General features: G+C 39.1%; 1 pseudogene; it reads right to left on the reverse strand.

Moving 5' to 3' along the window:
- Nucleotides 1-713: 713 nt before the first annotated feature.
- On the reverse strand, nt 714-6,660 carry LOC112890475 (annotated as a pseudogene).
- Nucleotides 6,661-7,080: the final 420 nt, after the last annotated feature.

A 7,080-nucleotide genomic window follows, 5' to 3' on the forward strand; every position in this document is an offset into this window, starting at 1 on the left:
CCTACATTTGCGATTTAAACACAAGTTTTTGACTTTTGCAAAACAACCCTCATACATTTAAATTCTACCCTCCATGCTTACCCATTTATCACTAAAAGACCTCTATTAAAATATAATTATATAAACAACCATTTCTCCTTAGCATTTACATTTTCAAACATATTTTTACCACATTTTGCACATAACATCACATTAAAATTTAGGGTGTGACAATGCTAAATACCTGAGTGTCACAATCTGTATCTAAACTAATTTAAACGCACACACCTATCTAGATACTTGACCAATCCTAGCCTTAAACCGCCCTCGCAGGAGCTGATTCGCAAGCCTGTTACAATTAAACCCATCTTGCTCGCGGCCCACCTTCTGGCCCAGCCAAATTATGGCGATAACAATAACATAACTTCATCCAAAAGTTTGAGGCAAATATAGCCCAAAATGACCATAGATATATAATTTTATATATACGTAGATATCCAAAAAATTCAATTTAACATGTAAAAACTAAAAAAATCAAAACCCAACCAGGGCCGTCTCTAGGAACCTGGGCCTAGTGCGAAATGCAAAATGGGGCCCTAAAACATTTTTCAAAACTATATATTTAGTAAAACTGAGGTACACTTTCACACAATTACTTCAGCATATCTCATTTCACACAATATTTAGAAGTATATCAAGTATCAATGTTAAAAAGATTAAGGATATGACTGACCTCACGTTCTACACAGCATCATCCGTCTAGTATTTTGTGAAATGAAATCTTCAATCATGCCTTCATAATTAATCTTCTCTAATATATCATTTTCAAGTGCTATTGTCGCCAACCCATTGAGTCTTTCTTGCGTCATAGTGGAACGCAAATAGGATTTCAACAACTTGAGTTTAGAAAAGCTCCTTTCCGCAGAGGCAACAGTCACTGGAATGGTTAGCAAAATTCTCTATGCGATGGAAGCATTAGGATAAAAAGGGTGCTTCTTCAAACACTTCAGAATATCAAGAGGACCCATAGATTCCTTTAGTAATTCTTGGATGACAATTAACTCTAAAAACAATTCATGTCCATCAATATCTTTTTGTTCTCCACTTTTAAGTGCATTCTCAAGATTGGTACAAGCATCCCTCAAATTATTATCATCCAAGGCTGAAGTAAACAAGAAACCGAAAGATTTTTCATACCCTTGATATTGTTCAAATCTCTTGGTAAGTGAAACTATAGCTTGAGCAATAACAGCCAAAAAATAATTAACCCGAAATGACTCCTCTTCAGATTATGAAACACTCGATGCATCATCTCCAACCTCATCAAATTGTCTTTTTCTTTTGATTTTGGGCTTGGGGACAAACTCTGGATGAATATCCATCTCCATTGCAATTTCTTTTGTGGCTTCCAATGCTTTTGAGAAGCCTGTTTCTCTGTACTTTTTGAAAAAGGAAACAGTCCCTGTACACACTCAATTGTAACATCAATAAGCATATCTTTTGATTGTAGCTGTTTGCTGATCAAATTAACAGCAAACAATATTTCATACCAGATGATTATTGCCACTAAAAATTCAAAGCCACCAAGTTCATTTTCTGCTAACGATTTAGCTTCACTACTTTTCAATGGGTCATCATCTTTTTCAGCCACATGTAATAAAGCCTCTCTGATTTCTGGGATTTGAAACCTTATAGCCTTAGCCCTTAACACTTTCAAGACGACTCTCCCAACGAGTAGCTGATAATGAATTAAGAGTAAATCCTGTTACATTACCTTTAAGAATGATCCACCTCTTTGTAGAATTAGCAAATGTTGTATAGATGTGCTGGATAACTCCAAAAAATTCTGTTGCTTTACGGCAAGACTTTGCCATATCACATAGTGCCAAATTCAGACTACGACAACCACAAGCTGAATAAAAAGCTCTTGGATTTATATCCAAAACTTTCTTTTGTACCCCTATATTTTTTCCTTTCATATTCGATCCATTGTCATATCCCTGTCCTCTCAAATTGTCTACATCAAGGCCAAGACTTTCCAATACCTCTAATAGAACATCAAACAATCCTTGTCCAGTGGTATCATTCACATCCAAAAAACCTAAGAAGGATTCTTCAATGCAAACAGAACCTGAAGATGTATCAACATACCTTATTATCAAAGACATTTGCTCTTGGTGGCTTGCATCAGGAGTACAGTCAAGTATAACCGAGAAGCACTTTGCTTCTTTTATCTTTGCAACAATTACAGATCTGATTGCAGAAGCTAACAAATATATTAACCCGTTCTGGATGGAAGGACCAAGATAATGATCACGGATTTTGTCATTGGTGATGCGGTCAATATGCTCGTTGATAACTGGGTCAAATTCAGCCAACATCTGAACCAATCCTAAGAAATTGCCATTACTGTCTTGATACAACCTGCTATTACTGCCACGAAATGCTATATTATGTTCTACAAGAAATTTTACAATCAAAAGAATCCTGAGCAAAACTTTTCTCCAATGCTCCCTTTCTTTTTCAAGTTCTCACTGGGTAACACTATCAATTGTTTGATTCTTCTCCAACCTGAGACGCAGGTCATACCACGAAGTCATATTTGTGACATGTTCTCTAGTAATTTCATGCTCTTTCAGTCTGTGGCTAAGATGAGCCCAGTCATTGAACCCCTCATTTGCTAACTGACCTCTCACAAGCCCCTTTTTTATTAATTTGCAGCAAAAACAAAATACCTTGTCAAGTTCTTTGCTGTATACAAGCCATTCTCTATCACACTTTTCTCCATTTGAGAGAACTCTATTGTATGATAATGCAGAAAACCTTCTAGAGAATCTGTCTCTAGGACCATGCTCAATAGACAAATCTCTTTTAGGACCCTTTTGCAGCAAAATATCAATCTTTTGAGGATCGAGTGCATCCCAAGTTCTTGGATCAAATATATCAGGCTGGAAAGAGTTATTGATGCCATTGTCAGTATTACTGGTACCTTCATCAACATTACTTTCTGGAATTTCTGCAGCAGGAGCCTCAACCTCTATTGCATTATCATCATGACCGTGACTCTCATCAACATTAGTTTCTGCAGTTTCTGTAGTGGGAGTCTCAACCTGTATTGCATCATGATCAGGACTGTGACCATCATCAAAATTCTTCTGGAGTTTCTCTAACAATAAATCTATCAAGAGCACCCTTTTGTAATGGAGCAGTAGCTTCTAATCTTTGTTTCTTTTTACGCTTTTCAGAACCAGAATCATACTTTCTATTTCTTGTAGACATAATCCTCCAAGGAACAAATGTCTAAGTCATAAACCAAAGAAAATTCAGTTAAATTAATTGATACAATTCACAATTAGGAAGACAAGAATCAATTCATGAGCTCACGCTGCTCACCTCATGTTGCGGCCTGCGCTTGGTGATTGGCTTTGGCTGACTGCAGATCAGATCAGTAGATTACGTATCTGTGAGATGGTTGCTTGCCGTCGGCAGCGGGCAGCAGCAAGCGCCGACGCAATCGCCGATCAGGAAGCCAGAAGAGACACACAGATGCGATTCGCTTGCAGCTGTGACGTTTGGTTAACCGCGCGGATTTGCCGGCCTGGAATAGGCACTAGTACAATATGGCTCTACACAAGCGGTAGCCTTTTTCCATCACAAGCGGCTAGGTTGGAAAACCGCTTGAGATGTGCCAGGCCATTCAAACCGCTTGTGATGTTTAAGTATCACAAGCGGTCCGAAATTAAAAAGCGCATGTGATATCCGCGTCAACATCACAGGCGGTTTATAAGACAACCCGCTTGTGAGTTTATTACCATCACAGGCGGTTTTTAACCTGACCGGCTGTGATATAATTTTGAAATCACAAACGGTCAGTAATACGAAACGCTTGTAATGCGGGACATGTGTCACAAGCGGTTTTAGGATCTTAACCGCTTGTGATGGATTCATATCTCAAGCGGTCTGTAACAGAGAACGCTTGTGATGCTGGATACGTATCACAAGCAGTCAAGCTAAATAGAACCGCTTGTATGTGAATACCAAACCGAGTAAAATTGCATAAACAGAGGCCCTTCGTCCAGAATCACAGAATGAAATATACTCAAGTCCAATATAGATCAATACAGAATCACAGAATCGATATTCTTTCAAGTCCAATATAGATAAATACAGAATCACAGAAGGGAAATTTCTATAATCTACAAGTAACAAATTAATATGTAACACTATAATGAGCTCCAACAAATGAAGTTTCTAGCTGAGACCTCTCCTGGGCATTGCTGCACATATAGGCAAAACAAATCAGTTAACTGTGACCTTTAGCATCAACATGAGCATTTATATTGTTAGTAGAAAACCACCATATATATATGTGAATGAATTTAAATAGCACACATAGAGAACTTGAGAGATTTTAAATTCATTGGTAACCACAATACATAGTCGATCGGACACATGACAAATACAATTTGATTCATACAATTTTTCATGAACTACCATTTTTCCGCATGTATGGCTTCAAGTTCTTATCAATTTTCTTTTCCACACGCTTGATTCTCTCAGGACCATTAAAGACGGACATCTCTTCATACTTATTGTATTCCTCATCTCCGTCTCCCACATTCTCAACTCCAACAATTTTTTGCTTTCCAGAAATAACTACATGGCACTTCTCATTTGATGGATCGAGTACATAGAACACTTGTGCAACACATTCGGCGAGAACCCACGGGTCATCTTTATATCCTACTTTCTTTAAGTCTACTAGTGTGAGTTCGTAGTTGTCCACTGTCACCCCCCCCCGGGATGTTGTACCCATTGGCACCTAAATAAGGGTATTTTCAAGCTCGGACCATAATCAAGTTCCCATATTTCCTCTATGAATCCAAAATATGTGGTCTTCTGTCCCTGTAGGTCAAAAGCATCAATACGAACACCGCTATTTTGCATAACACTTTTCATGTCTTTTGATTTAGTGTGGAATGTGTACCCATTGATGTCATATGCTTGCCATGATGTCACTAAACACGATGGTCCAGAAGCCAAATTCCTCATTGTTTTCTCTTCCAAAGAGTCTCCGGATGGGATGTTTTTGTCCATTAACCATTCGCTAAAACGATGTTTGTGCTCCCTCATGATCCAGTCCTCTGTGCGGTTCTGATTTTCTTTACGAAGCTCATCTAGGTGTTCCTCAATGTAAGGCTCGGCTATCGCGAGATGTTGTAGTACACTACCATGAGCACAATGTACTATCTTGTAATCCTCGACGCGGAAAGTTTTCCTGCCCATTCTCCCTCTCCCACATAGTTTACCCTCATGTTTAGGTACAGGCACACCTATCACTGTTCCATCTCTGATGTAATCTATACAGCTCTCAATCACTTCTTCTGTAGTGTATCCCTCCATGATTGAACCCTCTGGGTGAGCGCGATTTCGCACATAACCTTTTAACACTGCCAAGTACCGCTCCAACTGAAACATATGATGTAAATATAGTGGCCCTAATATTTTTATCTGATCCACGAGATGTATGATAAGGTGTACTTGCATATCAAAAAATGATGGAGGAAAACACATTTCAAGCTTGCACATAGTCTCGATGATGTATGCCTTCAGATAGTCCAAGTCTTCTAAAGGTATTACTTTTTGTGACACTGCATTGAAAAAGTAACACAAACGTGTGATGACAACTTTGACATGCTCTGTTTCGAGGGCTCTTACCGCAATTGGGAGGAACACCGTCATCATCATATGGCAGTCATGAGAGTTGTAACCAAATAGAGACAAGTCCTTCATCCTAACTAGTTTGCTGATATTGGATGAGATACCTGTGGGCACTTTGATCCCATGCAAACATTTGCAAATTTTTGTTTTCTCCTCAACTGTCAAGTTGTAGCTAGCTGGGGGAAGGTAAGGCTTCCCTTTGTCACTATCCACTGGATGAAGTTCCGATCTGATTTGAAGATCTACTAGGTCCTGGCGTGACTTAAGTCCATCCTTTGTCTTACTCGGCATGCCCAGTAAGGTTCCAATGATGCTATCAAAAACATTCTTTGTTACATGCATCAAATCAATGCTGTGGCAAATTTCCATATCCTTCCAGTATGGGAGGTACTTGAAAAAAATCGATTGCTTCTTGAAAGTTGTGTCAGTTGAAGGGTCAGTTCTCTTTCTCTTTTCTCCTTTGTTTTTTTTCCCCTTTCTGAATACAACCTGAATGTTTTTTACAATTTCAAAAACGAGTTTCCCGCTATAAGGCTTTGGTGCACCTTCACTTTCCAATTCATTGTTAAATTCCTCTTTCATCTTTCAGTACTTATGCTGCTTCATCAAGAACCATCTGTGTCCCATGAACACCAACTTCTTGGATGATTTAAGGTATAAGGAAGCAGTTCCATCCACGCACACTACACAACCATTCTTTCCGTTGGTCTTTTGCCCTGAAAGTGTGGCGCCCCCGGGAGAATCATGGATGGTAACAAATATATTTGCTCTTAGGTTGAAATACTCCTGGCGATACTCATCCCATATTCGAACTCCTTCATTCCAGAGCTTCGCCATATCTTCCATAAGAGGTTCCAGGAACACATCAATATCAACACCAGCTGCTTTCGGACCTTGAATAAGAATAGTCAACATAATGTACTTCCTTTTGTGACACAACCATGACGGAAGGTTGTACATCGTCAGAGTCACGGGCCAGGTGCTATGTATACTTCTTCTTTCACCAAATGGATTCATTCCGTCTGTACCCAAAGCAAATCTTACATTTCTGATTTCTTTGGCAAACTCAGGATACATATGATCAAAAGTTTTCCACTGTGATGCATCAGCAGGGTGTCGAATCTGTTTGTTATTCTGCTTGCGACTTTCAGCATGCCAGCGCATAAGCTCAGCCTCCCTAGGGTTTGAGAATAAACGCTTCAAGCGATCAATTACTGGAAGATACCACATCACCAAAGCTGGGATCTTTGACCTCCTTTTGCCATCCATGTCATCAAAAGTGTCATCATCAATTTCAGGTCCGATAGCGGCTTTCTTGTTTCTATTTATCTTCGCGATTTTGTTCACACACTCTTGATTGTAGCTCTTCTTGTATCGACT

This window comes from Panicum hallii, chromosome 4, assembly GCF_002211085.1.
Source record: "Panicum hallii strain FIL2 chromosome 4, PHallii_v3.1, whole genome shotgun sequence".
In the NCBI taxonomy this organism is placed as follows: Eukaryota; Viridiplantae; Streptophyta; class Magnoliopsida; order Poales; family Poaceae; genus Panicum; species Panicum hallii.